Source organism: Echinops telfairi, unplaced genomic scaffold, assembly GCF_000313985.2.
Source record: "Echinops telfairi isolate 266 unplaced genomic scaffold, ASM31398v2 ScPeMD7_22;HRSCAF=79, whole genome shotgun sequence".
Taxonomy (NCBI): domain Eukaryota; kingdom Metazoa; phylum Chordata; class Mammalia; order Afrosoricida; family Tenrecidae; genus Echinops; species Echinops telfairi.
In genome coordinates this window covers 9467416-9476670 of record NW_022103919.1, presented here as the reverse complement: position 1 = coordinate 9476670, position 9255 = coordinate 9467416, and the positions used below count along the sequence as shown (strand labels likewise).

The following is a 9255-nucleotide window of genomic DNA, read 5'->3' as shown; positions in this document are numbered from 1 at the left end:
GGGAGATGTCAGACAGGGCAAGATATGACAAAATAATAATTTCTAAATTATCAAGGGTTCATTTGGGAGCGGGGACCGGGGAGGGAGGGGAAAAAATGAGGAGCTGATGCCAGGGGCTTGGGTGGAGAGCAAATGTTTTGAGAATGATGAGGCCAATGAATGGCCAAAGGTGCTTTGCACAAATTAATGTATGTATGGATTGTGATAAGAGTTTTATGAGCCCCTAATAAAATGATTAAAACTAAAATTTTAAAATTTTTTAAAAAAGAAAGAAATGATGCTCACATTAGCCCAGCAGTTGTATTTAAGGGCAAGAAAGCCTTCAATCAGCTAAATAGAAATGCTTGTGGAGGTAAAAATACAACCACTCAGCAGCAATCTAGAAACAAACAAGAAGAGGAAACAAATGTTAAGAAGGCATTCAGGAGGTGAAACAGATAGGGATAGGATTAGGCAGCACATGTGTGGATATAATTCAGGAACCAAAGCCCCAACACATCTGCAGCGAGGTTTGCACAATACACAAGCCAGAGCAGAACACAACAAACAGCTGGGTTCACTTTCTGCGAGAAGCACGCAGCATAAAGGTAAAAAGGCCACTAGACACGGACCGGGACCGCGGGCTCTCCAAGGAGCAATTTAGAGAGGCAGTGAAGAGCTTAAACTTGGGAACTCAAAGAGGGGAAAAAGAAGATATGAATCTTGAATACATTCTCTAGCTGTTTGACCGTGAGCAAGTGCTTAGGCCTCACTCAGCCTCCTTTCTGCCTCTATCCAGTGCAGATCAGGAAGCGCGCAGGTGTGAAGCCTTGCCCACTGTGGGCAGACCTGTTCGTGGAATACGCTGCACTCCGGAGGATGGCATCACGAAGAAACATTCTGTTAATCAAGCCGCCTCCCTTCTGTTGCACCCTGAAGGCGAATTCCTTCTGTTTCCTGGCTGGGCAGCACAGGCAAGTCTGGCCACTTTCATGGTCCCCTTCAGTCCGAAGTAGAATCTCATGGGAGTTCCGGCATGGATGCAATGAAAGCTTTCCACCTGCCCCGATGGGTTAGGATCTTGGTCAGCTGCTGCTGCCCTTCCTGCTTGGCTCTATCCTCCTCCACTCACTGGCCCTTGCCAGGTCTGCAGGATGAGGCGTGGTGATCCGGGAGAAAGGCATAGGAGTTAGCTCCTCCGGGTTTGGAAGACATTCGAAACTGGATGGCTTCTCTCATGGGCTCCATTTGTCACTTCTCAGAGATTGCCCTCCTCAGAACCTTCAACTACAGCCAGCTAGAAGTAGGCCAAGCGTCTCCTGTCTTATTATAAATCCTTTTCTTCGGGCTTGGGGAGCTGATGGATCTCTTTGGTGGGGTCTCTTTGCTCCCCACCCCTAAACTAGGCAGCTTTGTTTCAACAGCACTCTGGGCAAATTCTCTGGAGTGCATCCAATGGGAAGCCAGACAGATGGACACGTCCTTGACCTCCAGCGTGCTCCTCCAGAGGCAGCGTGTTCTGCTCTCCGGCTGCTCTGCAAGCCTGACCTGTCCTCCGGCCTTTCCATTTCTCGGACATGTGTCACATGCCTGGACCAGGTGTGGTCCAACTTCCGGGACACACATATTCATGTAAGTGGCCCTCTTGATAGTCTTCTGAGCTGTGGAAGGAGGGACATGCATACTCAACTAAAAAAATCCTCCTCCAACACTTCAAGGGCAAACCCACTCGGGCTAGCCTAATCTAATTGTAGAGTTTCTTAACAAGGCCTGCATAGATGGCCCTGTATCTTCTGTAAGACACCTGGGTTTTGCCATCTATCGAGAGTGTTCTAGCCTTTACAATGGCTCTGTTTTCAGCCTCGGAGACAGGTCTTTGGGATGAACAATAACACGAAGGAGGTACACATTCCTTAGAACAATAAATCATTCAAGATCAAAAGGACAGCATTGTTCAAGAACAAAATTCAGAAGACAAGCAGCTTTAGGAAAGGGGCTGAATAGAAGTGGAAAACACATTGGAGGAATGTACGGAGTGTGATAAGAAATGTAAGAGCCCCCAATAAAAGTATTTTTTTTTAAAAAGAAGAAGTGGAAAACACAGGGAAGAATTGGGATGGGATGTTACATTGTGGAGGCTACAAGCAATGCCTGAAAGAAACGGTGTGTGAATTGTTGAAGGGAAAACTGACTTGTTCTGTGAGCCATCACCCAATTCACAATAAAACATTAAAGAAAGAAAGTGTCCTACTCTTCTGGCCTCTGTCACACCCTGTACAAAAGGGAGGGGGATCACCCACTTTCCTGCTGCATCCAGTATCAACCAGGCCCAGATCACTAGCTCTTAAGATCTCGATGCCATCCTCAAAGGTTGAACTGAGCCCTTGGCTAGTCCCAAAGCTCTTGACATCTTAGGATACAACGTAAGAATCTTGGAGGAGTTGATTAAGCAGACACTCAAGTAATCAAGCAGTAACCCATTCATACTAATGCAAACAGAAATCACTTATGTAATGAATATTCTTCTTTTTAATCCTCTTACACAAATGCCACTCACTACCTTAAGAAAAGCACAAGGGATTTAAAATCAAAGACCTGGGTTCATACTCAACTTTCCACTCCCGAGCTGTAAGACTTTAAGTAACACACTTGCAATGTAGTGAATTATCTATATGGTTCATCTATCCATAGTCTCTGTAAAACTCACCAGACAACCTTTTCCTGATGGGGCCGGATAAGAAAAGGTGGAAGAAGATCCTGATAGGATCCCCTTGTGAGTGCTTGTTAACAAGATTCATTGGAATTGCCATCCTTCTGGGCATAGAATGGGCCATCTCAGAAGCAGGAGGGGGAATCTCACTACCCAACCCTGCTTCAGCCAAGAGGCAAAAGTGGAGCACATCCTCTGGATCCCTGGGTCCCTGTGACATGAACCTCCTGGATCCAGGAGACACCTTTGACACCAGGGGAGTGGCATAGGAGCAGCAGCACCAGAACCAGGAGCCAAAGCAAGAGACAGCGGTAGACTTCCCAGTAAAGCTGAGTGCTTTGGGGCAAGACGGCTGGCTTGTGGCGTTCACGTTCCATTCAAGGAGCTAGGTTCGCTGACTGGGGGAACTGGAGCTGGAGCTGGATGCCTTAGGTTTGAGGCTTACGGCAGAGCAGCATGTCCTGACCTTTGGGCGGGTATTAGCAACCCTAAATGAGCTTTTTGGGATACGACCTGACTGAACAACTGGATGCTGAGCATTTCTCTCCTGAATTGTGCACATGAACCTGTTAACTACCCTAATTAAACCCATACTCATGAGCACTGTCTGCGAGTTATGTGTGACCATCGCAATGAAGGATAGTACCTAGAAGAAAATCCTGGTGGTGTAGTGGTTACTCATTGGGCTCAAGGTTGGCAGTTGGAAACCACTAGCCTCTACTCAAGAAAAAGATGAGGCTTTCTACTCCCATAAATAGGTACAGTCTCAGAAACACAGAGACCATTCTACTCGGCCCTATAGGCTCCCTATGAGTTGGCATGGACTTGGCAATGAGTTTGGTTTTGATCTGGTGGAGGGAGAGAGCAGTAAAACAGTAGAGATCTATGGGACACAGAGCAGCACTTACACTCTAAGAGTTTCTTCGGCAATAAAAGAGAGACCATAACACATACTCTGTAGAGAAGAGTCCCTGAGTGGAGCAAACAGTTAAGCACTTGACTACTAATCAGAGGTTGGTAGTTCAAACACCACCACCCCCAGGGGCCTTCGAAGAAAGGCCAGGCAATCTGCGTCCGACAAGGTCACAACCTTCTACTCTGCACACAGGGAGTCACCATCAGTCGGAGTCAACTCAATGGCAATTATAACAGCAAAGGTACAAGGTAACTGTGAAGAAAAGCCAAGCAATATGTGGGGGCAGCAGCGACAGCAGCATCACAACCATTGTAATTTCTTGAGCCCTTGCTATAGATCAAGAAGCCCTGGTGGTGAAGTGGTTATGCATTGGGCTGCTAACCACAAGGTCAGCATTTCAAAACCACCTGCAACTCTGCGGGAGAAAGATGAGGCTGTCTACTCCTGTGCAGAGTCTCAGTAACTCACAGGGGTGGGAAGTTCTAGCTTGTCCTCCAGGCTCGCTGTGTCAGAGTAGACCCAGTGGCAGTGGATTTGCTTTGGGTTTACTCTGTGCCAGGCACTTTATATTTACAACCTTTTGTAAAAAATCACTTTATTGGGGGCTCATACTACTCTTATCACAATCCATACATCCATCCATTGTGCCAAGCACATTTGTACATTTGTTTTCCTCATCATTCTCAAAACATTTGCTTTCTACTTGAGCCCTTAGTATCAGCTCCTCATTTTCCCCCTCCCTCCATACTCCCCCCTCCCCCATGAACCCTTGATAATTTATAAATTATTATTTTGTCATATCTTATACCATCCAACATCTCCCTTCACCTGCTTCTCTGCTGTTTGTGCCCCAGAGAGGAGATTATATGTAGATCCTTGTAATCTGTTCTCCCTTACTCCCTCACCTTCCCTCCTCTGATTTTCACATGGATAATAAGAAGTGGGCATATTTTACAGGTAAGATCACTGAAGGACACAGCAGCTAGGTCACCTGTGTAAGTAACTAGCATAGCTGATTGTGGGGGCAGTGACAAAGTGCTCCTTCCCTTTACTTTCCCATGATAATGCCTGACTTAAAATAAAGAAGTTAGCAGCCACTACTTACTGGAGGTTCATCAGTTCCAAACCGCTGGTACGTTGAATTACACAATTTTTTTACAGGCTCAGGACCCTCTATGTCGTAATCTTTTGGAAAAGCTTCTCTGCCCTCATGCCTTGAAAAGATTGAAAAAAAATGGAGAGCCCAGTGAGGGATAAATCTTATTTATCAGATATGGCACCTACATTTTCTAAGTTAGGAAATGAGAAGCTACTATAATTGTGACATTATTCTCATTGTAAATCGACTGGATTCATGACATATAAAATATTTCCTCTCTTTCTCTCTCTGTCTCTTTCCCACATAATGAGGAGGCTACTTCCTCCAAACAATTAGTCCAAGCAAAAGAACTAATAATATTCCTCCAACAAGACTTCTCCAAGACAGTAAATTATTCAGTTACACCAATGAGCTGGAACACATTTATAATGCAGAATCGTTGCTGAAAGTGTATCCTAAAATGAAACATGGTAACATCATAGAAAGACGATTTACCACTTAGAAATTCTTTCTACCTTGAATTTTAATTACACGTCCCCCCCCACACACACACACCCAACAAAATGAGGGGAATAGCCACGAATTTGTTCCTATTGATTTATCACCTGTGCTTCCTACTTCTAAAAATAGCCCGAGGGGAGCTGAGAAACTAAGGTGGGGTAGGGGAGGAGTGCTTAAAAATGTTGGTGGAAGAGAGGAAAATATTGCCCTAAATAAGTAAAAAGATACATTCACTAAATGAGATAACTAATGGACTGCCCCACCAAAACTCCAGACTCTGCCATCAAGTCAGTGCTGAACCACAGAGGCGCCTGGGTAGTGCAAGTGGTTGACACAACTGGCCGCTCACCAAAGCGTTGAACATTTACGTTCACCCAGTCATGCCGTGGAAGAAAAGCCTAGCAGTGAACTTTTGAAAGATCCAGCCCTGAACATTCCAGGGCGCCGAGTTCCACTCTGACACCAGTGGGGTCACCAGGAGTCACAAAGGAGTCCTCCCATGAGCGTAGGATGAACGAGAAGACTCCCAGCTTCTCTTTCTACCCGTTTGGCTGTACAGCGGACTCTCTTAGTAGGCAGTACAGACACAGTGGCTAGGGTCTGGGACCCTTGTAGAGACTCATAAAAATGGTTTAAACTTTTTAAATCAGAAAAATCAAATGACTATCATCTACCTTGCATGAGATTGACTTTTATACCACTGCAGTCATTAGAGGTCGTTCTAACGACCTTCTATGGAGCGCAGGGTCCAGGAAACAAAAAGTGCTTACTGGATCCATTGCCATTGGGACGATCCACACTGACAGCGACCCGATAGGGCAAAGAAGGGCTCCTCAGAGTTTCTGAGACTGTGCGTCTTTATCCAGCGCAGCCAGCCTCATCTTTCTCCCGTGGAAGTGACTGGTAGGTTTGAACTGAAAGGTAGAACAATGCTTGTCCCACAGGGCTCTTCCGAAGGTGGTCCTGATGATCATTAGATTCTTAGAAAAGATGCAGGTATGTTCTTTTCCCTCATAGCCCGACAAAAACATATCATTAAAACCCGAATCCCTAAGGAATCTGTTTCTTCCCAGGACTGAGCTAATGCAATGTGGCATTCCCTCTGCCTGCCTCTACCCACCGATGGTGGGCCCACAGCCTGCCAGCAGATCCACAGCCACCAAAAAAGACCTGCCCTACTTCGAAGTAGCAGTATAAAAAGGAGCATACTGAAAAGGACTAGGGCACTGGAAAGGCAACCAGAAGCCTACTTCAGCCCCTACTTTTATTATATTGTGTTCTGTGAATATTTGTCTGTGCCTCGGTATTCCCTGTTGAGAGTCCCAAAGGAAAAATGACCTATAAATGCAAAATGTTATTAAAAATCTTGTGTCCATCCATAAGAATTTACTTGGGTATTTTCTATACTAAGGAGCAGTGGGTTAAGCGCTGGGGTGCTGACCACAAGGTTGTTCAAACCCACCAGTTGCTCCCAGGGAAACAGATGCGGCTGTCGGCTCCCTGAAAGATTTACAGGCCTTGAGGGCCCGCATGGGATTGCTATGAGTTGGAATTGGCTCGATGGCAGTGGGTTTGTCTCTCTGTCTGTCTGTCTGTTTGTTTTTAAATACTTTATCAATCATCACTCACTGCCATGATGTTGAGGCTGACTCAGAGTGACACCTTAGGTCATGGTAGAACTGCCCCTGAGACTTTCCAAGACCATAACTGTTTACCGGAGTAGAAAGCTCCATCTCTCTCTCTCTCAGAGCTGGTGGTGGTTTCAAACTGCCGACCCTGCCGATCGCCACCCAGTATATAACAAACGACTACACTGCCAGGGTTCCTACTTTATCGGTACTCAATTAGAAATAAATCATCTATGTGAACTGTTGTGTTAGTCTGGGGAGACTAGAGAAACAAATTCATAAACACGCATATGTATAGAAGGAAGAGGTTTATATACAATAGGAATTGAACATTGAGAAAACATCCCAACCCAGTCCAGTCCAAGGCCATAAGTCTGATATTAGCCCATGTGTCCGATACCAATCTATAAAGGCCTCTTCAGACTCACGGAACACAGGCAATGAAGCCAAATGCAGGACGATCACAGGCCAGTGGGTAGAAAGTCTTTGGGTCCAGTGGTGTTGTAAGCATCAGTGCTGGCAGGGGTCTCTCTGTGGCTTCTCTGGCTTCCGAGGTCTGGTTGCGTCCATGTGGCTTGTCTTCTGCAGTGTCTCCCAGGGAGTGGCAGAGAGAGAGAAGTGTCTTCTGCCTCCAAGGAGGAGGTACCAGATTTCCCAGAATTCTCAGGAGAAGGCCATGCCCACACAGAAGTCTCATTGGCTATCTCCAGATTGACAGCCTAGACTCCACCCCTATACTCTTAATCCTTAAATTGACACCAGATTAGGTGATGACCACAACTGTGAATAGCAATATGCATAGAAATAATGAAAGTGTCATGCAAAGAAGGCAAGAGCATTGCTACAAGATCATAGAAGCCTGTATAAAACAGAAAGATCGGCGTATGGGGTTATTTGACACCGTTGCCTACATTGAGGTCTAAACAATTCTGCAGGTGGTAGTTCCACCCCTTTGACCCTTCCCCAGAGAACCCTGCATTCAGACCATGTCAAGTGGCATTCTTGAGAGGCTCAAATCATGGGTAACAGAAAGAACCTAAAGGGGGTAGATCAAGGCTCTACAGGGAGGAAGGGGAAGTTTCCCAATGAAATGCTCTTAGAACAACCTTAGCTACCATCTAAAAACAAGCCCATTGGCTCGATGTAAAAAAATAGAAATTCCTCAGCAAATCTCTGGGCCTTTTTCACACCAGCGCCGTTCTCCTTTGCTTGAATAGCTTTGCTATCAGACAGAGAGCATTGTAAGGTCACTTATGGCAGATGTAGTTAGGTTCAAATTCAATACCTTATCATTGGATTTCCCCTTTGACCCATTTTAACGTTGTTTCAGTTTTTAAGATTTTATGGCTTCCTTTTGAATGAGGTTTTTCTGTGTTTTGTCTCATCATCATCGTTGAGTTTTTGTCGATTTGCTTCCTGTTCGTATCATGTGCGTTTCTGTATACGAAGCCCCAATAAGTAGATCGATAGGGACAGTAACTGGATTGTGAAGGGCGTGGCAGGAGCAGACAAGGAATATGGGGAAATGTTCTGAAATGGACTGTGGTGATGATTGCACAAATCTTCTTAATGCAAACAAGGTATTACCATGTATGCTCAAGTATAAACCGAGTTTTTTTCAGCATATTTTTAATGCAGTTTTTGTGGTAAAATTAGGTGCCTCGGCGGTTCTTCGGGTCGACTTATACTCGAGTATATACAGTAAATTGTATGATATGTGACGTATATCCCACTTTAAATATATCTATATATTTTAAACGTCTTCCTATAAAACTCCCATGGTAACCTGTGCCTTTTGAGAAAACATATCAATATTACCCTTTTGGAGTCCAAAAGCAGTTGACCTCTCTGCCTTCAGCCTCCCTGTCCCAGCAGACACCTATGGAAGTCACTGACTGATTGGACTTTGCTCTCTGGAGCATATTAGCAAATCCAAGATTCATCCACAAAACCTTACTGATGAGCTCTGATCCTGCTTGAGAGCGTTATAAGCGAGCTGATCTTCATCCAACCCCTCTTTTGTTGTTAAGTAACCCGTTGGGTAGAAGGGCAGTGAAACAGAGGAGGCCCCGCGACAAGGTGAACTGGCATAATGGTTGCAATCGGGGCCAAACCCGAGAAACAACAGTGATGGTGGCTCGGGAGCAGGCGGTGTTTGCTTCTGCGGGAACAGTCCGGACAGCACAACAACAAAAGCCTGTTTTATAAATCACCCTAATAAGACTTAGACAAGTGTCTGCACCCAGCCACGGATCACAGAGACATGTTTAAACATGTTTTGTCTGGCATGGAAGACACACACCAGCCTCTGTGATCACAAGGTGTCGTCGAGATCAAGTATCAAGCATCAGAAGACCCAAAACAAACAAATATATCAATACAAATGATGGGGGTCAGAGTGGAGAGCCAAAGCCCATCTGTA

At 45.3% G+C, this 9255-nt stretch overlaps 1 protein-coding gene across 1 annotated transcript in view; it reads right to left on the bottom strand.

Moving 5' to 3' along the window:
- CFAP95 (cilia and flagella associated protein 95) overlaps nt 1-9255 on the bottom strand; it is a 105253-nt gene that overhangs the window by 50659 nt on the left and 45339 nt on the right. The window contains exon 2 of the mRNA XM_045288621.1: nt 4711-4819. The gene's annotated coding sequence lies outside the window, so the exon portion shown is untranslated. The remainder of the gene's footprint in view (nt 1-4710; nt 4820-9255) is intronic.